The sequence below is a fragment of the Megalops cyprinoides genome, chromosome 6 (assembly GCF_013368585.1).
Source record: "Megalops cyprinoides isolate fMegCyp1 chromosome 6, fMegCyp1.pri, whole genome shotgun sequence".
Classification (NCBI taxonomy): domain Eukaryota; kingdom Metazoa; phylum Chordata; class Actinopteri; order Elopiformes; family Megalopidae; genus Megalops; species Megalops cyprinoides.
Genome location: NC_050588.1, coordinates 17,756,707 through 17,783,388, shown reverse-complemented (window position 1 = coordinate 17,783,388; position 26,682 = coordinate 17,756,707). Strand labels below are relative to the sequence as shown.

Here is a 26,682-nt window from a genome sequence, read left to right as displayed (position 1 = left end):
CATGCATGGCTATCTCCAAGCCCAAATAACAAATGCTAATGTGAAAACAGGTCTTAATTTATATTCATTCAATATATGATGAAACATTGCTAAAATACTTTCTTAATTTAACTTTCTTAGAAATAGAAACAAGGTGAGGGATGAGATATGATGCAGTTTTCTAACTGTGATAATTTTTTTATTGATGGCAATATTCTCAAACTTTAGCTTATCATAGCATAACTGTAAATGCAGACCTTAGAATTATATGATTTCTGATTCACAATTCTAGTTATTGTACTTTGCATGAGGAATATGCCAAATACAGGAAAAGGTGCAACTGAACCCCATTAATACCCCTGTATACTGTAAGTGAATGTCCTAGAAAATGTGTATGTGGAGTTCCCTTCGTGGACATAACCAGGAAGTCCGATTTGAGAATTATGAATTAAATATCTTTTGAACTACATTAACAAATGGCATCAAGTTATGGTTAATGAAAAAAATTTAACACTTCAAACCGCTTTAGTTAGATAGCACACCCTGATGCCGAGGTCTTGAAATATAGTACAAAAAGTAAACAATGAAGGGTATTGGTTTGACGGTCCTTCCTAAAGAAATGCTTAATATAAGACAATGCTCAAGACGTTTCAACAGATAGAATTTTCCTCCTGGACATTAAAGGTAAAGCCTGCTATTTGCTGTATTCCCTTCACAAGTATTCAACTTGCTTTGAACTGAGCTGTGATATAACCTTGAAATTTCACTATGCATAATATGGTTCTGTGTGGCAAACATATAGGACAATAATTGGCACTGGATTGACAAACATAAACAGTTGCCAAGGTTTGTCTGTGGAAACTGTGCAGCATGATTCTCTTGGGCCATATTCAACTCCAAGTTGAGACTAATGTTATCTTTTTAATGGACCCTGGCACAGAAGAGGAGCCCCAGTTTAGCTGTGGAGAAGCACTTAAATGTCAACTGGTATACTGTTGCAGGACTCCTGCGTGTCTTACATTTTAATAAGAAATAAAACTGGAAGCAAGGTCAGTCAGTGGTTCTAAAAGGCAATGACATCTCTTGACACCTCAGGCAGTTGAGCTGCTTTCAGGGTGCCACACAGACAAATTCAAATGAGCTGTGTTCCCCTCAGATGTTACATTGCATTACATTTAGTTATTGGTATTTAGCCTACTATCTGTAAATGCACATGGAGAAATACATGCCCAGTTGGGGGATGCTATACGTAATTTCTGCTCCTTTTCTTTATAAACATATATCACATGAGCTCTCATAGTCTCATTGTCCCTACTCTCAATGAACTTTCCACAATACATCATTATAACTCATTAAGTGATGTCCCAGAAAGTTAGGGTAAAATGGACCCGTGAAAGTGGACTTGCCCCCTAGAGAAGCTTTAGGAAATTGCACACGCCCTCTCTCTTAAAGGTCCTGTCATTTTCCATTCTGATAAGATCTGAGCCTGATACATTAAAAGTACAGGTTGTATGTTATTTGTGCCATATTTGTTATATATTATATTTATTATATAATATACTGTTGTTATATACTATTGGTTGTTATATAAAAATCCAAGTATGTGTTTTTGCTAGGACATTTATTAGACAGATTAACAATTTGAATAACAAGAACAGGAGTAGGATTTCTTTGTTCTGCAGTTATGAAAAAATTCACCTTTCACAATCATAGGCAATCATAATGAAATACAGATTAAATACCTTTTAATACCATTGTACATAAAACCAGGTTGTAAGCACGGTTACAGTTACTTTCTAGGAAAGGAGAAGTTTGCTAATGATAGCTATATTGTTTAAAAAAAATGCTTCACTTTCGCAGAGGCCTAAGTTTATAGCCTGACCTTACAGCGTGAAGAATATTTCCAAGCATTTATGGTAGTAAGAAGTGATCAAGGGATCAAATTATGTAACTGAATACAAGATTTATCATCAGTGTGAAACTTTCATGAGAAAGTTGATATGGAACTGGCAAAAGAGGAAAGGGCAGTAAAAAAGTTCTGAAGTGGTTACTCATCTGATCATGTGAACTCATACATTCTTTAAAAATCTGATATTTGATCTCTTAGCCAACAAACAGTAATTTTCTTGTGTTGGTAAATATAGCTGCTTGGTCAGCCATGTTCTCAGAACATTGCTATTTGTCACTGAGTGGATGTGAGCTTTACTGCAAGAGTTGGTTTTAAGCTTCTTTCAAAAGTAAATTAGGGTAAACTGCATTGGCATACCCTGTAGTGCGGTTAGCTGAATGAGAGTATTACAGTTAAATGTCGGTGACTTTTTACGCACTGGAAAGCATATTTTAAAAAGCAATGTTGTTGAAGGGATAAGATTCATTTTCATTGTGAAGATAAGGGGAGGCAAGTATCCATTTTAAAATTGTCTTTTTCTTTCCTATTGTTTATAGTGTTTATTTGAATTTTAACATTGTGTTATAAATTATTGACATATGGACATGCTTTGACATGTTTTATGTGACTTTAGATTTATTTTTAGATTTAAATTAATTGTATATTTTGGCTAATGCTGGGCATGACTCTATCCACATACTCTGTATATTTGGGTTTCCCATTTGAAACAAGGTATACTCAAAGGCTTAGAAAAGAAATACAAAAGCACATTGATGTTCATTTTCATTTGCCTACCTAATCACAAAATGACAGATTGATATTATTTATAATAGGGTATATTTTTCAGATATCTTCATTGCTTAAATACACTGCTTGGAATAATGCTATTGTTTAGCAATATGTACAATACAATGTTTAAATGAGGTGGTCGCAAGGTAGAGCTATGTACGCTGATCCTCTGAACCTGACTGACCACTATGTGAAAATACTTAATGCCTAAAGTAATTTCTAAATGTTTTAAATCATAAGATTCCAAGATTGTTTGTAACAGAGTGCTATTGCAGGTGAGTTTCAGGTTTATTTTTTTACAACGCTCTTGCTATTATCTGCCAGTGTCTGAAAAGTGTCTGTGTCAAAATATAGAAATATCACTGTTTCGTAATAATAAAAAGGTAATGCAATCAATCTCACCACCTGACTTGAACAAGCAGAAAATAAAGGAGAGCGTCATATTCTGATGATCACTTCAGCTGACATGTTTTTAGCAACTGTTCAGTGAATCCCAGGTATGTTGTGGGCTGCTGTGTTGTATGATGTTGATGGATTTCCCAGCAATTTTCAAAAGCAATTATTAGAATAGATGTGAGTTTCAGTTCTTCTTGGTGGTCTTTATTGGAATACAAATTGAGTGATAATCAAACACAGAAATGCATACTGTATCAAAATGAGAATATTGTATATGAAGAAATTCAGTTCAGCTAAAATTTCAATGCATTCTCTGATTGTTGTGGTGCTTTACAGAAAGATAATCTTTATTTTTGTTTCCATACAGACAATTGAGAGCGATCTCCAGTCTTCTTGTGAGCAGGCCATCAGAGAACTGACACCAGGAAACTACAAACCTCAGGGGGAGCAGAATGTCCAAGGTACAGTTCCTGTTTGGTGCTAGGCTGATGCCGGATTTTGATTTTAAGACTAAATATCCCTGATTTTATGCTATGTTTTGAGAGGTGATAAGTAAACACTTATCCTCTCTGAGCCAGTACTAACACTTGTAAATTAGGTCTGCCATTAAAAGCATCTCTTTGTTTTTGTTTCCATACAGATTATTTTGTCTATGGTGCCAGTAGATATCAGGACGACTGCTGAAAAGGATCCTCCAGTCTTCTCAGTCATGCGAGCCATCAGAGAACTGACACAGGAAACTACAAACCTCAGGGGGAGCAGAATGTCCAAGGTACAGTTCCTGTTTGGGTGCAGGCTGATGCCGGATGATGATCATGAGAACAGCGAGATTGTAACTGAATGTTCCTATGGCGTCTTTTTAGAATTGAAGGCCTCTCAGCTCTGTATGCCATGCCTTCAAGTGAGGTAAATGGAGCCCATTTTGATCATAAGGCCTAAATATAATTTTTTTTATTTTTTTAAATTCCTTGTGTTTCATTAACAAATACACTTTTATAAACTTCTGTAAACAAAGACCTCATGGTCTCTGTTTGTTTACAGTGGAAACATTGTTCCTGCTCTCACTGAATATTCCACAGTACATCATCATAACCCATTAAGTGATGTCTCAGAAAATTAGGGTAAGATGGACCTGTGAAAGTGGACTTGCCCCCTAGAGAAGCTTTAGGAAATTGCACATGCCCTCTCTCTTAAAGGTCCTGTCATTTGTCACTCTCATAAGACTTCAAACGCATGATACATTAACAATTCAAGTTGTATTTACTATGCACTACATTATCTGTTCCCCATTATATAGAATTTTTACTATAATATAATATACAGTTGTTACTAGAGATAAAAATCCAAGTATGTGTTTTTGCAAGTTCATTAATAGACAGAGTAATCATTTGAATAACAAGAACAAGAGTAGGATTTCCTTGTTCTGCAGTTATGAAGAAATTCACTTTTCACAGTTATACGCAATCATCATAAAATAAATCTAGATTAAATGCCTTTTAATACCACGTCATAAGCACTGTCCCAATTACCAATTAGCACAGGAAATGATTGTTAAAAATAGCTATTTTGTTAAAAAAAAAATTGAATAATCTTAGACAAAATAGTTCAGACAATTTTTTGGTCCCTATTTGAAACTCATCCATTTCACCATCACCAAACTGTTAGTGGTAAAATGCTGCAGGATGTAGCAATTCAAAACTGACAGGACTGCAGGATGATTAGTGATTAAGTAAAATTCAGCATTGTGGTTTGAGATTGTTTTGTTTATTATTTTGCTTTTAATTGAGAGTTATTCTTTCAACTTAGCACACTTAATCAAGCTAAGTATTGTATAAGGCAACACTCAGGATCAGATGTTTAAATGGTCTTAAATTAAGACCAATCCACATTTTTAATGAATGTTGGCACAGAAGCAGAGCCCAATTTAGCTGTGGAGGAGCATTCAAATGTCACTGGTATACTGTTGCATGACTCTGGCAACTAAAAACTGGCACAGTTTTAATATGGGTAGTCATGAAGTAAAATCTGGCATTGTGGCTGTGATATATATTTTTTTTTACTTTTGATTGAGAAGGTTTGTTATTTGTGTCAACTTAGTACAATTCATCAAGCTAATCATTGTATAAGGCAACATTTAAACTCAGATCTTTATATGGTCTTAAACTGGGACAAATCCACATTTTAATTAATGCTGGCACAGAAGAGGAGCTCAGTTTAGCTGTGGAGAAGCACTCAAATGTCACTGGTATACTGTTGCAGGACTCCTGTGTGTCTTACATTTTGTATTAAGAAATAAAACCGGGTGAGAACTCATTCCTTGAACTTCAAGAATGATGACACTTCACAAAAGTACAGACAGTTGAACTGATTTCAAGGTGTCACAGAGATAAATGTGCTTAAATATGCTTGCTATAAATATGCTATTATCTTTGCCAGAGTAGCCAGATCGATAGCTGGTTGTAGGTACTGTTGGTGATACAATACCTGTTACAATACCCGCTGTGTTATCTAGCTAGACACATCACTATTGTAAAACAGATCATGTGACACAGGGACTGTACTTTCTATAATTAATGGCTATAGCTTGCTATTTTAGGGCTTAACTAACTGTTCCTTGTAGATGAAGCTGATTATATAGAAAATCATATTAATTTGTGATAAAAAATAATCTCAGAAACTGACTCAAATATTTATATAAACAGACCCCATTTGAGGTAAATTGTCAGATTCAAACAGCACAGCCAGATTCTGTAGCATAGGCCTAGTGGTTCTCTACGGTTATGGCACATTGATTCCTCTGTGTCAGGGCCTGACAAAATTTCCACCTGTCTCTTTTTTACTGCTTTTGAATAAAGTCTTTGAACATCAAAATTTCTCACTGCAGAGTTCAAAGTTTAGTGTGAAGCAGACTTTTGGCACATGAAGACTAAAATGCTAAAATCTACACATGTGCCATGACATTCATAGTGTTCACATAGTGTAAATGCTGTGCCACAAAAGGTTTAGTGCAAATATTTCTGGGCAATCAAAGTCCACGAGGGTTTTTTCCAAAACTAAATCCAAATGTCCTTTTTGGTGCCAAAACGTCTCACATTTTGATGTTTTCTGAAAGGCAAACACCATTAGCAATAAACTCTATTTTATAGTATTACTTGTAGTACAGTCAGCAATTTATGGTCTCTGTGTCAGGCATGCAAGGCACTACACTACCCGGAAGCAGCTACTTGTGACACCTTGATATAGGGTGGGAATTGGGGATATCATAGGCTTGAGGCTTATTTTAACCCCTAGAATCTTACGCATGTCACAGAACAGCTAACTGACAATCAGAACAATCCTATCACTGCCTAGAAAGTGACACAAAATCAGTTCAATAAAAACAAGGATTGGATGGTCACCCATATAATCCAGTTTCCCAGTAAGTACACATAAAAAATATGACATTTCCATAACCAAAAAAACACTCATTCTGTGCTGTTAGCACAACAATATGTTTTGCTAAGATACCTGTGGATTAATGCTTGTAACAAACTCCAACCTTGTAGCATTACCCTCCTTAGGGGGAAAGAGCTGGGAAGCTAGGAAAAGTTGGGAAATCACATTGACTTGTAAGAGAGGTAGTTCATTTCTGAGCTAACCTTGCAGCATGACTGTTTGCCAAGTATTTTTCTAGAAATTTACTGAGTAGCCAACAAGGGATGAAATTATATAATTTAAAAGCAAGATTTGTCATTGCTATAGGAAGGTTTTTTCTTGAGAAAGATGATTTGATTCTGCCCAAAGTGAAAACATGATAATACAGGTGCATATATTCCATAAAAATGTGACACGATATTCTGGCCATAAAGGAATGTTCTTGCAGCAGTACAAATACAAATATAGCTGTTTGCTCAACTAAGCCCACAGAACATGACTATTTCTCACTGAGTGATTTGAGCTTAATTGTAGAGCAAGTTTGTAACTGTCTTTAATGCAATTCAGTCTCACACCCCTATTACAAAGTTAGCTTTGGTATAATATTAGATCTAATAGTGACCTATTATCATTTAATGATCAATAACATTTATGAAGATTTTTTGACTTCAAGTGACTTGAAAGGCAAGTGTACCACTCCACATGAATTTGTTGTCATCATTCATTGTTCATTGTCATTGTTGATAGTGTTTGAGTTTAGAATGTTGCATACAAGTGACCTACATGGGCATGTACATGGCTGTATGTGACTTAAGATAATGGATATATGTGTACAGTATTGATATTTGTCTTGGATTTATATCTTTAAACAAGATATATGCATAGTTGTGTGGTTAAGAAACACCCTGGTGCATTAATACCTGAGCTGATTTTGTTAATGGATGCATTGATTGATGGATTGACAGACCCCTTGGATTACTCTGCCATGCATGAACACAGAAGATGAGAAGGATAGGATCTGAATATGCTAATACATTTTTATGGTTGTGTTTCATAGACATATTCACATCTAAGAAAACATACCTGTGTGTCAGAAAAATAAGTGAAAGGCTCCACCAACTTGACTTTGTAATTTTGGTGAGTAGTTGGGGTTGAAAGCAAAGCAGGATGTTATGGATTAAATAATGCTTATGTCTAAAATGAGAAAAAGCCACAGCCAATAGAAGAAGATGAAAATATGCTATCTTTCCTGAACTTAATGGGAAGCCAATGAACTTAGTATTAACAGTATTTAAATAATGTGCGAACATGATGTGAAACAATTGGAAATGTTTTGACTTCAACAGAAGTAGCTTTGTCTCAGAACCTTCTGTTGACTTTCCTTGATGCAGTGCTTAGTCAAGGTTTCTGCTCAGCTCATTTTCCAAGTATTTAGCCAGCTAGGTATCAAATGATTTTGATGCAAGATTTATGATTTTATAGGGTGCCTTCGTTTCATGGGAAAGATGATATTACGGATAGGTCACTAAATGCCAAAGTGGTAAGACATGGTTGAAATGGAGTACTTGATATGCACAGTATGATCTTATGACGATTAATTACAAATATAGTTACTTGGCCAGTTATGCTCTCAGAACATTGCTATTTGTCACTGAGTGCTGGGAGTTTCACTAAAGAGTAGGTTTTCATCTGCCTTTGATACTCAACTGCAATACTCACTCTCTTACAGTGTGTATGACAAGGAGTAGAGTGAAGCCAATTACAGACAGAACTCAAGAAACAAGAGTTTCGGTTAAAAGAAAATACAGTTACCTTTACTGAAGATTTGTGAGGAATGAAACAGGCTTGGGCAAGTGCACACACACTAGGCATGGCAACTCAAGACTAAGCAAAGACACGAACAAAGGGCAATGCTTAAATATCAGACAGCACAGGTGTAAACCTGAGAAGAAGCAACTACATTCCTAACAGTTTGCTTTAGAAGAATATCAGCTTCAAAAGTAAGTGAATTTGTACTGCTATATCATGATTTAACAAACAATGTCCTTCATATGTTTGTGGGCCCATGTGATCTGTTTTGAATACTTTTGTGTAATGTAAGAAAATTTCTTAAGACTGCGCATGAATCTGTCCACATACATTATGTTATTGTGTTTAAATCTGCACACTTAAATGGTTAGAACATGAATATGTAAACACATTAATAGCTAAGGTGATTTGAAGTTTTAATTTGAGATTGATCACTTGATTGGTTCCTTGATCCTTTTAATATGGTGTTCATTTCTAAGATTATTGTCCCCTTGAACATCTGTCAGGTCAGTTATAGAACTCTGATATCTGCACTGTATTTAATGAAAATGAAAACATTTAAGGAGTGAAGCTTTCTGGACTGTGGGTCAGGACAGCACCTGCAGTAATTTGAGTGCATTGAATTGCTTTGCATTGAGTTTTCTATTGAATTTGGAATCTTGTGGATTGATTTTTAAATGTTTTGTCATGTAACCATGAATTTTTACTTTACTTGCTTTAATTTTTACTTCATCAGCATTTAAAAAGTATGTTTCAATTACACAACCCATGTACAATTGATTTAGGCTTTTGATATTTCAGCCAAGGTGTAATTTATCCCTCAGCCAACCTTTAATATGCTGTTCATATGCACATCTCGAGCTTGTGATATTCATACCGCATACCGCCTTACAAAATTAGAGAATACTGAGACTAAATTAAATATTAAACATCTGTGGTCTCACTGTCATTACAGGTTTTCCACTAATTATTGCACCTGCATGTGCTGTTTTGGAATGTACCTTCACTATTACATAGACTATTAAATTCTGTATTTACTTACACCATGTTAATACTAATAAAGATTATTAGTAGACTGGAAAATAAACTAAATATTTTCTATAGAAATGTCCTGTGCCTGTACGTGCACAGATATGAACAAAAATTTACACCAGCTGGTGGTGCATATTGACTCATGTTGTATCTATGTTTTTTTTATCTTCTCCAGGTTGCTGTTTCACAGATACCTCTGTACTTCTGCCCATTCATTTCAGTGAAGTAGTGTAGTAGTCTTGCAACATTATTTAATTGAGCTCCATCTGTCATTAAATTAATGGCCAAGACATTGAATCACTTATCAAAAGATTTATACTTAACTCTTTTAATCTCTTTTAATGCTTTTTCCCATTTGTGCAACCCTTTTGGAATCACCAGTTGTGCTTGAGATGTTGTGGAACGATTTACAATTGTGATACATGAAGTTAAACATTGATTGCTATTAATGTACGGTTAGCCTTTTTATTTGAAATCTGTTCATTCTAATGGTATGTATGTGCATGGGTGAGTCTGTTGGTCTCTGTCTGTTTGTCCATTTGTATGTATATTAATGACACAGTGGGTGTGGAGGGTTAGGGAGGCACTGGGTGGGTGATCAGAGGAAACACTAAACAAAGCTCCAACTAAGTACGTCAGGCGTCTCCTTGGCACAGGCGGGTGGGGAATATCTAGCAGTGTCCTGATATTTTAAAGGCCAGAAGGACCTTGGAGCAGGGTACTGTTTGGACTGGTTAAGTATGGTGCTGTCAATATTCAATTCACTGTATTGTATTGTGCAAACAGGCATTATCAGTCTGGGTGTTGGAGTCTTTGTCATCAAGGTTCAGGAAAGTACAGTTTGGCTGCTTTCATTTTGTCTTTTAACATTTTATCTCATTTTCATGTGTTTTAATGTGCAGAATGTGGTCACCGACTAGCTGAGAATGACAGAAAATTGTGTTCCACATCAGTAAGCTGTAGATAGTGGCACAATGAATACAACACTGGACTCCGGGCCTGTGTGCAATGTATTCAGCCTCTGCAAAGGGGAGATGAATTTTGACATCGATACCTTGACTGATTTATTTTACTTTTTTCATGAATAATGTGGGGTGTTCATTCTAATAGAAATCTGTGGTGTTATTGTTCACCAATTAAAAAAAACAAAAAAACAAACAAAAAAACAAATGAAACTCAGTTTTAACTACAATATGCTTATGTAAACTGTTGTAAATGGTCTGACTATTGTCAGACTATTCAGAGTATTATCAGATTATTATTATGACTATTATCTTTATTGCTAATTCCAATTGTATAGTATGGTTTTATGTAGGAAACTGTGTAACATCTACAGTACTGCATTTGAATGCCTTGAGTCAATTTTTATTTAAAAATTAGGTGATGTTTAAAAAACACCACTGCATGATGTCAAGAATTTAAACATGGCAACATGGTGTGTGATAATTCTGTCATGAAGCTACAGCTGTCTGTGCAAACATGGAAGATCTTTCTTTCAGTAATGTTGTGTTAATTTTGTGTGATGAAAAGATTATTGACAAAGCAAGAATACCAAACGAGGTGAGGGTGAACTAGCTTTATTGACTGACTGCTACCATTACAACATTTCACAAGATGTTCATATTATATGAATACTTGTTATTGCTTCTCATCTGGATCTTGACCTTCATTCCGCGACCTCCTTGCCCTGATAATGAATTTGAAAGACCATTTAGAGCCATTTACTATATCATGTACATTTTATTCTAAAACACCTTTCATTACCCATTTAAATTAACATATATCACGACAACAAAACCTTTCACATAATAACCTACCTTGCCGGCATCACGGCTCTTGGCTCTCAGCTTGTTGACCTGGGACTCGGCGATATCGGCACGCTCCTGAGCTTCCTCCATCTCATGCTGCACCTTCCTGTATCTGGACAGGTGAGTGTTGGCTTGCTCCTCCTGTTGAGGAGTCCAAAAATTCATGAGTAGAAATATTTCACGTACTACATGTAGCAATAGATACAAGATTTAGAACAAATTTATGATTTCTCCTTTTCCAGACGTCAGACATTTTACACTATTGTTTTATTAGCCACACCCAAGGGAAACAGGAAAAAGTAACCTCATTCTTTGACTTTTTTATTTTTCTTGTGCAGTCATTAATTATAGACTTAATATAGCACAATTATTTCCTGAAACATGCAAACAAACTAAAACTGATGCCATGACTGCCAGCTCGATGGTGTTATCTTAGTCCATTAAAATTTGCTTGGAAAATCTATAGTTCTCAACTTTAAAGTTTAATATAGTCCAGTACTATTTGATTCTCTTCACATCTGATAATCAAGCACATGGTATAGATTGCTGTGATTCAGTTAAATAATATCCTGATAGAGATGAATGTGTTGAGACCTAATCAATGACATGAAACTCCTGAAACTTACCCACATCCTCCGCATAGAACATTTTACATTGCATTCAGGTTCTACATGAGTCTTTTCCATGGAATATTAGACTTACCGCTTCCTCAGCCTGCCTCTTGTAGGCCTTCACTTTCAGCTGCAGTTTGTCCACCAGATCTTGGAGTCTGTGAACGTTCTTCTTGTCCTCCTCAGTCTACAGTGAGTAGAGATGATTTAAAAGAAGTACTGCGTTGTCATTCTGGAGTGCAGTCTATTTTGTAAAGATGGGTTGATTTTTACCTGGTAGGTGAGCTCTTTGACTCTCCTCTCATATTTACGGACACCTTTAACTGCATCGGCTCCACGTCTCTGTTCAGCTTCAACTTCACTTTCCAGCTCACGCACCTTGAAGTAAATAGTAAAAAATTGTAGAAAAAAGTATTGATAATTGTCACAGTAAAGCTGAGACTTGGCTGTATAAATATATGGTTATGAGTATTGGGGCCTTGTGTAGAGTCTGTCCATGAGTTTCATGTGGTCCTCGAAAAGATTTAATGAATAGATTTGGTTACCCTTGCTTCCAGTTTCTGGAGCTGTTTCTTTCCACCCTTCATGGCCAGGCTCTCAGCTTCATCCAGACGGTGCTGCAGGTCCTTGACTGTGACTTCCAGGTTCTTCTTCATCCTCTCCAGGTGAGCACTGGTGTCCTGCTCCTTCTTCAGCTCCTCTGCCATCATAGCTGCCTGGAATTTGCACAACATGGATGTCTCTTAACTTCATTTACCATTTCTTAAAAGAACCTTCTACTCTCAGAGTATTACTGATCACAGCAATCAAATGAGTATAGCCCATAGACTATTGTGAGCAACTGCAATTGAGCAAGACACTAGAATTGCAGAGCACATGCCTCAAGTGGAATGTGGATATTGCATTAAGATAATTTACCCCTTTCATACAATGTACAACTATGCTGTGAATAATTGAATTATTAAATGAGTGGAGGTATATAATTATATGAGTGAGGGTATGAAAGATACAATTTTAAGGTTTGTAAATCAGTAAAACAGTCATCATTTATATTATTAAAAAAGAAATGCAATGATTATAACAGTAAAGGTCACTCACATCAGTGATAGCCTTCTTGGCCTTCTCCTCTGCATTTCTTGCTTCCTGGATGGTGTCGTCAACTTCACCTTGGACCTGAACAAGGTCACTCTCCAGCTTCTTCTTGGTGTTGATGAGACTTGTGTTCTGAAAAATTTTGTTTGCTTAGTGGTAATGTTAAGTTAAGGGTGTAAGGTCCGAACATGGTAAGAAAATGGAAGTCCTTTTTGCTTTCATAAAAGAATGACAGTTTTGACAATGGGTTCCCAATTGAGACAAGGGTCTTAAGCAATGCAATGCAAAACGAAAATATGCTTCTGGATTCTTCTGTGTGTTTCTCAGGAAAGAAATAAAAAAACAGAAGGCATGCCATTTTCATGTGAGAAATTAAAAAGCCTTTATTACAATGCAATGCCTTACTAAGAAATCCCCTACCAACATGTTGCTCCTAATATACCCTTAGTTTGTTTGATAGATTGTGATGTACTTCATCATGTTCATCACAAAAACAAGATCAGACAAAAACAGAAAGGAATGACTTTCTGTACTCACCTGGGAGTGCAGCAGGGTTACACGCTCGCTTGCATCGACAAGCTCCTGCTCGGCCACTTTGCGGCCTCTCTCTGTCTGCTCCAGGGCAACCCTCAGTTCCTCTATCTCAGCCAGCATCAGGTTGTTCCTGCGCTCCACCATGGCAACCTGCTCCTTCATGTCCTCCTGTCCTCTGACTGCATCATCAAGGTGCAGTTGGGCATCCTGAAAGAGAGATCAATTAAAGGAATTCTGTATGAAAAGACTCAACTCATTGAGCTCAGCCCTGTAACTATGGGTAATATACAAATACCTTGAGCTGTCCTTGGACATTCCTCAGTTGTTTCTGGGCTTCAGCGGCCTGGCGGTTGGCGTGGCTCAGCTGAATCTCCATCTCATTGAGGTCTCCCTCCATCTTCTTCTTGACTCTGAGAGCATCATTCCTGCTTCTGACCTCAGAGTCAAGAGTGCTCTGCATGGAGTCAAGCACCCTCTGGCTGTTCCTCTTGATCTGCTCCATCTCCTCATCTTTCTCTGCGAGCTTCCTGTCAATTTCACTCTTCACCTGATTTAGCTCCAGCTGAATACGTAGAATCTTGGACTCCTCATGTTCCAGTGTTCCCTTTAAAATGAATGAGGTAGTAATATTAATTCCAATAACTAGTACAGTTTTAGATTCATGAAGTGGTAGTAAAAATAGTCAGTTTCTTTGGCAGGTATTCTATAATTTAATATATTTTACTATATTTCTATATTTAATATATTATAATATAATATAATTTACTCCAAAATTAATTAATAAGTAGTCACCAGCATTATTCAAATATAATTACCAGAAAAGATCCATTTCTTAACATTTCTGATTACCTCTGCTTCTTCTAGGGCAGTCTGAATTTCTGATTTCTCAGTTTCCACAGTTTTCTTTGCCTTCTCCAGCTCATGAATGGTCTTTCCAGTCTCTCCAATCTGTTCAGTCAGGTCGGAAATCTCCTCTACATGCAAACATATTTGATAACAATATAACTAGGATTGGGAGATTGTGATTTTGAATATGCTTATCATTAATATAGTACATTTCCTCCAAAGATCTCTAATCAGTTTAGGTCTCCATTACAAATTTCTGTAATCCCTGAATGTTGATTAGATTGCTATAGGGAATGTACACTGTTAAGTGTATATATGATTTATATATATAGTTCACAAGATGAATCTCAGTATCTGAATGTTTGAACAATTATGAATGAGTATACATTCCTTTAGTTATGTAAAGCCTTGTCTCCAAAGGGTATACTCCATTAATGTATGATACTTCTTGGTATATGTTCTATTCAGAGTATTGATTGTATTTGTAACTTTTCAGCTGAATTTCAACATCTAATAGCAACACTGTGCCCATGATCAAGACGTGTTTCTACAGTGTACGTACGCTGCAGGTTCTTGTTCTCCCGCTTCAGGGTCTCCAGGTGGTCCAGAGCTTCTTCATAGGAATTCTTCATCTTGAACAGCTCAGTGCTGAGAGAACGGGCCTCTTTCTGTGCCCCTTCCAGCTCTGCCTGGCCTTCCTCATACTTCTGCTTCCATTCTGCCAGAACCTGGAAAATTGATGATAAAACTCATTAATAATGAACCATGAAATCAGTCTATATGTAAAACCTAACTGTAACCCACAGCAGACATGATAATTCCCTATATTGGAATGTTGGATTTACCTTGTCAAAGTTCCTCTGCTTCTTGTCAAGGTTGGCAGCCTGGGCATTTGCCCTCTCCACATCAATCATGAGATCCTCCACTTCACCCTGCAGTCTCTGCTTGGTCTTCTCCAGAGAGGCACACTTGGAGTTCACAGCCTCAATGGATTCCTCTGCATCCTGGAGACGCTGGGCAAGCTTTTTCCTGTAGAGAGTGACATTTTCATTAACTATCATAGATTTCTCATAATCAGTGAATCCAATATGATACTGTAAAGAGTGAAGTTACTTGGCCTCCTCCAGTTCCTCAGTGCGCTGGATGGCATCAGTTTCATATTTGGTTCTCCACTGAGCCACCTCACTGTTGGCCTTGGACATTCCACGCTGCAGCTCAGCCTTGGCCTCCTGCTCCTCCTCAAACTGCTCCCTCAGCAGGTCACAGTCGTGTCGTGCTGATTGCAAACCATGGGCCAGGGCATTCTTGGCCTTAAAGGCAACACATGAGTTATAATAAAAAAGAAGGACTGAATATATATGTGGAGTGTCCTGGAAAACAGATGCTCATTTATTGTATTGTTTACCCCATTTTAACATGAGAAGAAATATGTTGAAATGCCATTCTTTAACTTAACGTGTTGACAGAAAGACTTGAATGCAGCGTAACCTCATTGACCTCACTTCTCAAAAAATATTAATATGTGGATAATCAAGATTTTATGGATAATCCTCAACTCCAGGTGTTCTGTATTACCTTGACTTCCTCTTCAATGTGCCTCTTGAGTTCCTCAATCTGCTGTGTGTAGGCTTGCTTGCCTCTTGTCAGCTGAGAGACTAGAGCCTCCTTTTCCTCCAGTTGGCGGGTGAATTCACCTGAGTAAATAAAAGTTGTGTGGAACTCTTCACTATTGCTGTATGAGAAGTAATTAGATCCAAAAGGCTGATGTAATGTACTTACCATTCTCTGTTTGAAGTCTTGCTTTTTGTGCATTGATGTCATTCAGTTGGCGCAAATACTCATCACTCTTGGTCTTGAGTTCACTCAGTTGGTCTTCCAGGGTACGGCACATTTTCTCAAGGTTGCCCTTTCAAGAAGTATATTTAAAGTTATTTCAAGTTAAATGTCTCCTGCTAATGAATGCTTATGAAATATTCCCTTCCTATACCTTTGCTTTGGCGACAGCCTCCATGTTACTGGACAGGTCATCGATTTCCATTTTGTATTCACTCTTCTCCTTCTCCAGCTTCTGCTTGACACGCTGAAGGTTGTCGATTTGCTCTCCCAGTTCTGCAACACTGTCGGCCTGCTTCTTGCGCAGAGCAGCAGCTGTGGCCTCATGCTGCAAGGTAGACTCTTCAAGATCACGGCGCAGCTTCTGGAACTCAGCCTCACGCTTCTTGTTCATCTCGATCTGAGCAGCAGTGGCACCACCAGCTTCTTCTAGCCTCTCACTGATCTCCTCAAGTTCCCTGGAGAGATCAGCTCTCTGCTTCTCAACCTTGGCCCGAGCAGCACGCTCAGCCTCGATTTCTTCCTCCAGCTCCTCAATACGAGCCTATCAAGAACAGTGGTTAAAGTTGTTGTTAAAGTTAATGTTGTACATGTTTTCAGCTTTATTATGTGGAATTTTAAGGCATTCAGAAACTACCTGGAGCTCCTTAATCTTCTTTTGAAGTTGTGCTCCCAAAGACTGCTCATCCTCAATCTTGCTGAGAAGTTGGCTTGTTTCAAAGTCCTTCCTGTGGATGAGGAACAATACAGATTTCAATGAATATGTTTCCAATTTTTGGATGTTGTTGGGATTTACAATTATCTCATTGCTTTGAATTCTGTCTTACTTCTTGATCTTCTCCTCTGACTGTTGCTTGTCATTCTCCAGATCCATTATGGATTCCTGAGCCAGTTTCAGATCACCCTCAAGCTTTCTCTTGGCTCTCTCAAGGTCCATGCGAAGCTTCTTCTCTTGTTCCAGAGAACCTTCCAGCTGTTTCATGTAAAAGCAGGTTTTGTCATTGACCTAACGTCCATGACGTCCCTACTAACGTCCCTACTACGTCCCTACTAACTCCTCAGCCATTATCTTTTTCATTGTCAGTACAAAATACACAGGTTAATGGGTTACATCAATGGGTCAGATCAATGGGTTAGAATGTTTCTGAAGTTGCTCCTAGTGGTTCAAAAGGCTCTATTTTCTATGGCCCATTTTAAATTGCACCTATCAAAATATGTAAATGACATCTTACGTCATCCACTTGCTGCTCAAGCTTTGTCTTTGCTTTCGTCAGAGTGTTGACTTTGTCCTCCTCTGCCTGGAGATCATCAAGAGTCTGCTGGTGAGCCTCTTGGAGGGCTTTCTTCTCCTTGGTCAGCTTGGCAATGCTTTCATCTTGAGTGGCCATCTCTTCAGTCAGGTTTTTCACCTAAATGAATTAATGTCACACTCTGTTAGTAATACACTGGTAAAGTGGAAAAAAAACAAATAAAGACTGCATTGATGAATTATAAACCTTATTTTCTGTGGCATGTTTCTCCTTCTCCACTTTGGCCAAGGTGAGCTCTAAGTCATCAATATCTTTCTTCAGCTCAGAGCACTCATCCTCCAGCTTCCTCTTCTTGGCAGTCAGCTCAGCATTGATTTCCTCCTCATCCTCCAGTCTCTCATTTGTCTCTTTGAGTTTAGCTTCGAGCTGGATCTTAGCTTTGATGAGTCCCTCACATCTTTCCTCAGCGTCAGAGAGGCTTTCAACTTCCTGTAAGTGAAACAAAAATGCAACACTCAAGTATGAAGAGACATTAGTTTAGATTAGTTTAGACTGATTTTTTCCACTGATAATATAAATATGAGTTGAATGTTCTCTAAATCATTATGTCAACTCACAGCTGCTACTTGCAATTGCAGGTCATTCTTCTCCTGCAGCAGAGAAACCATTTTTTCCTCCAGCTCCTTTTTCTTAGCTAATGCCTTTGCTAGCTCTTCTTTGGTCTTTTCAAAATCTTCCTTCATGTTGGCCATCTCTTTCTCAGCTTCAGCGCTCTTCAGAAGTGGCTTGATCTTGAAGTATAGCTTCATCCATGGCCAATGTTTCACATTCATGAATGAGCGGATGTTGTATTGGATGGAGTATATGGACTCCCTGTTTCAGGAGTATTACAGTTAGCCAGGAAGTTTATGCCATTCTGCTTCCATTTATAAAACAAGCATTTTCTGCTTGAACCACTCTAATGCTTTTAAAAGAACTTTTTAAATTTCAATTTTTTTTTTGAGTGAGCCTTTCAGCCTACAGAAAAGTGGACGGAAATAAACTGTCTTGTTGTTTTCTTTACTTTAACAGCTTTACATCTTAAAAAGAAGAATAGGTGCTGATCTCTGAATGAATTGAGTTGAATTAATGAATGGATGAGTTTTTGTGTAAAAGTATATACCTCCTCTCCATCATCTTGACAAATTCCCTTCTCATGAGGTATCCGCGGCACAGGGCCTGAGTCATGGTAACCAGTGATGCCAGTTTCTCATCTCGCATCTCTTCCAGGGTACCCAACAGACCAGCTTTGAAGAACACCTGCAGCAACATTCAATGTGATAAAGAATTGGTCTTATAGCTTATTGCATTGACATAAATGTGATTAAACGGTAAATCTAAATTTACATTAAACGGTAAATCTAAGCTGTGAAACTGTTTTGTTTTTCAGAAAAATATTATTGATATCCTTGAAGCTGAAATCTCTCACCTTGGTGTGCCCAAACTTGTACTGAGTGTGGTCCACATCAATGGATCCCAGGAGCTTCTCAGAAGCCTTCTTGTTGTCAATGAACTGTCCCTCAGGGATCACACTGGCATTCAGTACTTTGTATCTAAAATAAAAGTAATGGTTAAAATGATAGAGAAGATATGCTCAGAGATTACTCAAGGGAATCTTCTATTTAAATGCAATTATTTCTAGATCTGGAACATGTCTATTATTATTATAGTTTTTTAAAAAATATTTGTAGAGGCCTTTAATGTCATGTTCCATTTTTACACACTATCAAAACCTCTTTCCATGTTCCACTTTTACATGCTATGAAAATTTGTTTATAAACAATTTAGCAATACAACAGCAGTATCTAACCTAAAGATCCTAGATTCACATGTATATTATGGATGTTAAGTAATACAGATGTAATGAGTAATTTACCTCTGCTTGAAGTCACCATAGAGGATTCTGCTGGGGAAGCCCTTTCTGCAGATTCTGATACCTTCTAGCACACCATTACACCTCAACTGGTGGATGACCAGGAAGTTCTCCATGAGACCTGGAAAACAAGAAGACATTCACATGTTCAGACATTGTACCAAAAGTACAGAATAGGATACTCCCACACTGAAGTTGTGTTGACTTCATTGAATTCTTTTTGATAACCCTAGAAAAGAGGATTGATCAATTGGGTAAACATAGCATGTACACTCTGTTGCAGTTTTTCATATTCGGACCTAAACTATTGGAATGACAGTGGGTATATTGCTTACCTGGTGTCTTTGATTCATTAGGAATCAAGCATCGCACAAAGTGAGGATGAGTGCTTCTTAAGTTGGTCATCAGTTTGCCCAAATTCTCCTGTGGGATGGTGGGTGGTGTAGTATTAAAACAGAGATGCATTTGGTTTGATTATTTTTTGCATATAGTGAATAGAGTTAAGTGTAGAACCCAACTGATTATCATTTTATGGTTTTTAGTATTCCAGACAAATTCATGTAATGTGTAATGATTTCTACATTTGCTTTAGTACATTTTTAAGAGAATTGGTTGTGACAGTAAGAGTGCTTTACTTTGCAACATCAAATTGGTACTTTAATCACAGAAGTGTGGTTTCAGTTGCATTGAAGTGCATACAGTACCCTGAACAGAGCAGACACAGTCTGGAAGGAGCCACCCTTCTTCTTGCCGGCCTTTTTGCCACCACCAGCCTCTGTTCACACAAGATTTTAACACTGACATCATATTTAATGCAATATTTAACCACACAACTTTTTCTATTTGCTTAATTTTGCATGACTAACTATAAATACATGCCTATACTGACAGCATTTTAAAAATACCACCATGAATGTATTAACATCCAGAGGCCTGGAAATATGAAATGTGTAAATTGTCCCTTTAGTTGATTGAAAAGGTATATCCTTGATTTTATAAACCAAGGAATTTGTTGTCAGATATGATCAAATTCATCCAGGTGTGAATATATAATGAGGAGACTCTACCAATCTCAACAGAAATAAATACAATACCTTCTGCACCGGCATGGGCAGCATACAGGAGAGCCAGCAGTTTGACTGATGACTTCTGGTACAGCTGTACGACTGAGTCGTTCAGGGGGTCCTTGTTCTTGTCCAGCCAGCCGCAAATGTTGTAGTCCACAGTGCCAGCGTAGTGCACCAGGGAGAAGTGGGCCTCAGCCTTGCCTTTGGCAGGCTTGGGCTTCTGGAAGCAATTGGCTTTGCCCAGGTGTTGGTCATAGAGCTTGTTTTTGAAGGTTGTGTCTGAAGCCTTGGGGAACATGCACTCCTCTTCAAGGATGGAGAAGATGCCCATTGGCTGTTGTAGGCAGAATATTCACATGAGATTTCTTCAGGAGAATAAGAGAAGAGGTTTATAACTGTCAGTAATAATGGGCGTCACTCTTACCTTCTCAATGAGTTCAATGCAGGCAGCCAAGTCCATACCGAAATCAATGAACTCCCAATCAATGCCCTCCTTCTTGTACTCCTCTTGTTCCAGCACAAACATGTGATGGTTGAAAAACTGTTGCAGTTTCTCGTTGGTGAAGTTGATGCACAGCTGCTCCAGGCTGTTGAACTATAATTTTGGGAAAAAAAGAAAGTTGACCGATTACAATTTACAGTTTATAATTTACAATACTTAAAGTTGATCCAAATTGAAAATAGAAAATGTTTAATGAAATAAAACTATAGTCAATGTTAATGGAATCCTCCACTCACATCAAAGATCTCAAATCCAGCAATATCCAGCACACCGATGAAGAACTGTCGTGGCTGCTTTGTGTCCAACATCTCATTAATGCGAACAACCATCCACAAGAACATTTTCTCATAGACAGACTTGCACAGAGCACTGACAGAGTTGTTGACCTAATCACAAAGAGGAAAAAAACTCTTTGTAATCTCAACTCATACTCGCATCTTGTATGATTCAATAGTATTTCATCGTTATTTTTGTTTCATTTGTTTGGCAAACCTTCCTCAAACTACCATAACAGGCGTTGAGAAATGTATCTAATGATATGCAACAAGGCATTCCACTGCAACGCCTTGTTGCCAATGCCTTGTTCTCATGCTATGTCATTGCATGACAAGGCACAGTAATTGTGTGTGGAGAACTGGACAGATCAGGTCATTCATTGCAATACTATAGGTGGAGTATATTGGGGAAGAACACATTTTTGTATATTTTTTGTAACTCTATTAAAGATTATATATTAAAATATAGATATTTTACCTGCGGTACAGTTTGTCCCTTGGTCACAAACTCGTTTCCGACCTTCACTCTGGGGTAACACAGAGCTTTCAGCACGTCAGCTGAGTTCAGGCCCATGAGGTAAGAAATTTTATCTGCCACTGTAAAGAGGAGAATCAAGATGTATTATTAAAGACAAAAGAAAGACTGACAGTGTAAATGAAATCAGTGAGCCCACTTCACTGACATCATAACTCACAGCTATCATGTGGTGCATAATCACTGTTTGAAGTTTTTTAATTCTTCCTATGGTAAGAAGAAATCACATTGATTTAAATTAAACTTTAATATATTAATGTTACAAGATGCCAGTATGATACTTTCTGGAAGCAAAGGTTTCAGTTTATGAAGTTATTTTATTTCAAATATGTAGAGGATGCAGCAGAGTTTTCCTAAATTTATATTAGATACTATTTTATTCTTTTTGCAGATATAAGATTGGTAAGATGATAGGTTGACTCTCCCTGTGTTGTAGAAGTGCCTGGTGTGCCTGTCTAAGGCACTGAGTGGATATTGAAAAGGTATGAGAGTCTAGGAGCAGTCCCCTTGTTTTTTAAATGGCTAGACTAAGTTTCCACTCAAAATCCTATACACTCCTGAGACATTTTTTAAATCACACAAAGAAAAATGTAATTATAATTTGTGACCACAGCTATAAGCACCAATGAAAGGTGCCCAAGCACAACAATGGCCATCAATTGTTTTTACTTGTGTGATGAGTAAATCAGGTCTCACAAGTGCCATGATTTACATTTATAGTTTACATCAAATATTTTTTTTCTTTTTTATGAAATGAAATTCCAACACTGCATCTGTATTACGTAACCAGTAATGACCACATTTGTTATGGTGACACATCCCAAAGAGAGTTGTTTAAATCAAATTGGTTGGTGAGGCCTGATATCCACATTCATTGAGATGGACAACTGCCTCTTTGCCTGTGGATTATTTCCATGCTGTTTTGCCATTAAAACTTAAACCTTACCCTCAGTGCCATCAGGCTCAGCCTGCTCCTCACGCTGCTTCTGCTTAAACTTCATGTTCCCATGATGCATCACTGCACCAGTCAACTTGTAGATGCCCATCTTCTCCTCAGCAGTGAAGCCCAAGATGTCAATGGCAGTCTGTGTGATTGGAAACAGAAGCATGTTTATGAGCTTTTGCCAGTTATACTTATATATTTTACCTGTAATATCATTTCTCTACTTAATTCTGGTGCAGACTTCTGTCTTCTCTGGGTTGAAGCATGCAGTCACAAAAATTGTCATTGTTCATTATAGACAAAAAAGTACCGTTTCATTACAGGGAAAAATAATAAAACACAAAAATTCATCTCACTTACATCTGTGGCTATGAACTCCTCAACATCATTAATGCTTTTAACAGTGATTTCTCCTTGGCTGATCATAGGATAATCATATGGGTTGGTGGTAATGAGAAGTGCCTCTGTAAGAGAAAATAATTATAAATGCATACATTCCTGAAATTTGAATTATGATATTTAAGGTCTTGATCTTGCAGATTTCATACCTAACAGTTCAGGTTTGTGGCCTGTCATAAGCTGATAGAAGATGTGGTAGCTTCTCTCAGCTGACAGCTGGAATGTAACTCTTGACTTTTCCAGTAAATCTATAGGTAGGGTATGATATTTTCACATTTTGGAAATATTTTATTATACTCATTGGATATTTGATCAACACTGAATATCAGCTTAAGAACTTACAGGTTTCAATATCAGCAGAAGCCAGCTTTCCTGTTGTTCCAAATGAATCCTGATGAACTTCCCCTGAACATTCAAACATTTAAGAAATTAGAAGGAATTCAAATTCAAATTCAAAATCATTTGAATAGTGTTAAAATAAATGTCATAATAATGTCAATTATAACCACCCTGAAATACATTTAAATACTTACAAAACGAGAGGAGTTGTCATTCCTCACAGTCTTGGCGTTACCATAAGCCTCCAGCAGGGGGTTCGCTGCGATGATTTGATCCTCCAGAGATCCCTACAGAAGACATCAGGCACTTCAGATTTGTATGTGTAGAAGCGTATTACTTTCTGAGGTACATGCATAATCGCTTGAGACTGACCTGCATCTTGCCAGGTACGGGCTCAGCTTTCTTTTGGCCAGACACTGCGATTGTCGCAAAGTACTGGATGACACGTTTGGTGTTCACAGTCTTTCCTGCACCAGATTCTCCACTGTGGGTGGACACAAAATGCTTTGATCTTGTAAACTATGGAAAGCATTCTCTCTGTACTCTATATAATAACCATCTACAAAATGTTTTTTTAAATATGGATTATAATGAATGTTTTTGCACAGAAAGGCATTTATTTCGTTTCTAATTATGCATCATATTGTATTAATTTTATTTGCATGATATACTTACGTAATCAGGACTGACTGGTTCTCTCGATCTGCAAGGAGAATGGCAAATAGATACGGGACAGGGATTAAGTTGAATAATGGTTGAAGTTATATTAAAGTAAACTCATTTGCATAGGGAAACTTCTGCTGGGATAGAATCTTACCAGTCAGCATGAACTGATAGGCATTGTCAGAGATGGAGAAGATGTGGGGCGGGGCCTCAACTCTCTTTTTACCTCTGTATGCAACAACAACAACGGCATCGTACACTGGAAGCCACTTGTATGGATTCACAGTGACACAGAACAGCCCAGAGTATGTCTGAAACAGCAGAGGTCAATATTACTGCACATATTCACCAGAAACAATGGCTCATTGACAGGTAAAGTGGATTAACTAGGAAACCTACATAGATCATCCATGCTGCATAACGCTCTTTGAGGTTATACAGCACAGCGGGCTCGTTGAGGTGGGTCATCATGGCCATGTCCTCAATCTTATCAAACTTGGGAGGGTTCATTGGGTGGATGTCATCCTCCTTCACTGTTAATTTCTGTGGAATAGACCAATGATGAATGGAAGGTTAGAAGAGAGTCTGTCTTTACGAGTGTCTGGAGATTGACAGAAGGAGGTGTTATGCATTACAAATCCATGCATTCTAATTCAGGAAAAACATCACCTCATGGATGGATGATACTAGATGTAAAAGAGTACATCTTTGGATAAGACAGTAATTGTGAGGTCATCAATCATTATGACTTAAAAAAACCCCACAGTATATATCAAAAAGTGCATATGTGTTAAACCTGATGTCTCTGTCAGTCTAAACATTTAGTCATTCCCTAATCAAAGTGTACTATAAGAAAACCAAACAACCAGTTCACACCCAACTGAACTTTAACTTTTACCCTTTCTGCTGTCACTTTTACCACTCTTTTGTTCTGTTGTTTCAGTTGAATAATAAACATAGTTTGAAAATTGTAAGTGACAGGACTGTAGTTGAATTGTCCTGAATGCTTGAACTCAAGTTAATGCCTTGATTCCTCAATACTCATTTTCTCTGGAATGTATTCATGTATTCCTTTCATGATGAGACTTTGTTTTTCACAGAGTGAGTTTCTCAAATATTTTGTCAATATGGACCAAACAGAGCACAAACATAGCAATGAATTTTGGTCTACTTTGAATGATATGCGGTTTGCAGGGAAATTGATGTGTAGCTGTAGCATACTTGGCCATCCAGTGTTTCAACGGTGGCTTTGCCCCCCTCTCTGCCGATGAGTTTCCCTTTGAGGTACATCTCCTTGGGCTCAGCCACAAAGAAAGCCGTTTTGGCATCAAAGGGTGCGTTCTGGGCCTCAATTCTCTCCTTCTCTGGCTTCCGGAGGAAGATGGCCGCCGGGCCAAAGACCGCCATCTCCGCGTCCGTACTCATGATGGCACTTTACTGAGGGAAAGACAGGATGAATATCAGTCATTATAATAATAATAATGGCATTTAGCAGACACTCTTATCCAGAGCAATTTCCATCAGTTTTTTTTTTTTACACTTTTATCCATCTATATAGCTGGATATTCATTGAGGCAATTGTTGGTTAAGTACCTTGCTCAAGGGTGCAGCAGCAGTGCCCCAGTAAGGGATTGAACCGACCACCTTTTGGTTATGAGTCCTGCTCCTTACCCACTATGCTACACTGTACTCATATATGTACTCAAATATGCTACACTGTACTCATATATGTACACAAATATGTACTCTGATTTAAAATAAATGTCACATTTTGAGAAAAGCAAACAATATGCTTTTATCATTGAGTTTGTAATAATGTCATTATGCTAGGGAAAAGACAGTCGAGTGGGCAGGTTACAAGAGCTAACAGAAGTCAGAAAACCCATTTTTTCTCATTTTTATTGGCTTAAATCTTTATATTGAATGCACTCATTTTTTGTTTGACCTGTTGAATAGGGATATATTATATATAAAAAAAACATACAAGACAGAAATATAAGTGTATGGAATAATTGGTACTCTCCACCTGTGAGAAAAGTCCTGTCTGGACTCCAACCTCAGACAGACATGTCATTTTAGGGAAAAAGTACTTTAAGGCTTTTGTTTGCCTTTTGTGTATGCTCTGCATGCAGGAATCTTTACCTCCTTTGATGCCAAAAAAGAAAGATGGTAGCTGGTGGTGTTTGGATACTGAAAAACGAAGAAATTAGGCCAGTTCACTGTTTACTGTTACTGTACCTTATGTTGTTCAGATACTTATTTGTTAAGGTGTCATTTAAGGGTTTACCTAACAAGGATTGAAATTTCAACCACTTTTTTGGTTGAAAACATCTAAATTACAGGCACCCACACTCATAGTTTAAATGTCATTATAATTAAAACTGAAAACCAAATTATATCATGCTGACACAGAGTCTCTTTTTATATAAACCCTACCCCACAAGTCACTTACCTTTGCTGGGTGCCAGGCAGTCCCTGGGAGAGTTCAGTTCTGCCACTTATATAGAGATATTGGTCTTCACTCAGCAGAACTGAACATCTCTATTTGGTCATGCATTTTTCCTTGTTACTGGATATCATATGTCTGTATCATTAGTCATGACATTATTTTTACCTGATGGTATTTCATGGGCATTTATTAATTGAAATTATTTTCTGTTATGCCACTTATTTAATTAAACTTTTAACAAGATACTGAAATGTGTAAAAATATTAAAGTCATACATACATTAAAATGTTTTTCTCCTAGTCATATTTCTTTAACAA

At 37.5% G+C, this 26,682-nt stretch overlaps 1 pseudogene; it reads right to left on the bottom strand.

Moving 5' to 3' along the window:
• Window positions 1-10,868: 10,868 nt before the first annotated feature.
• On the bottom strand, window positions 10,869-26,417 carry LOC118778834 (annotated as a pseudogene).
• Window positions 26,418-26,682: the final 265 nt, after the last annotated feature.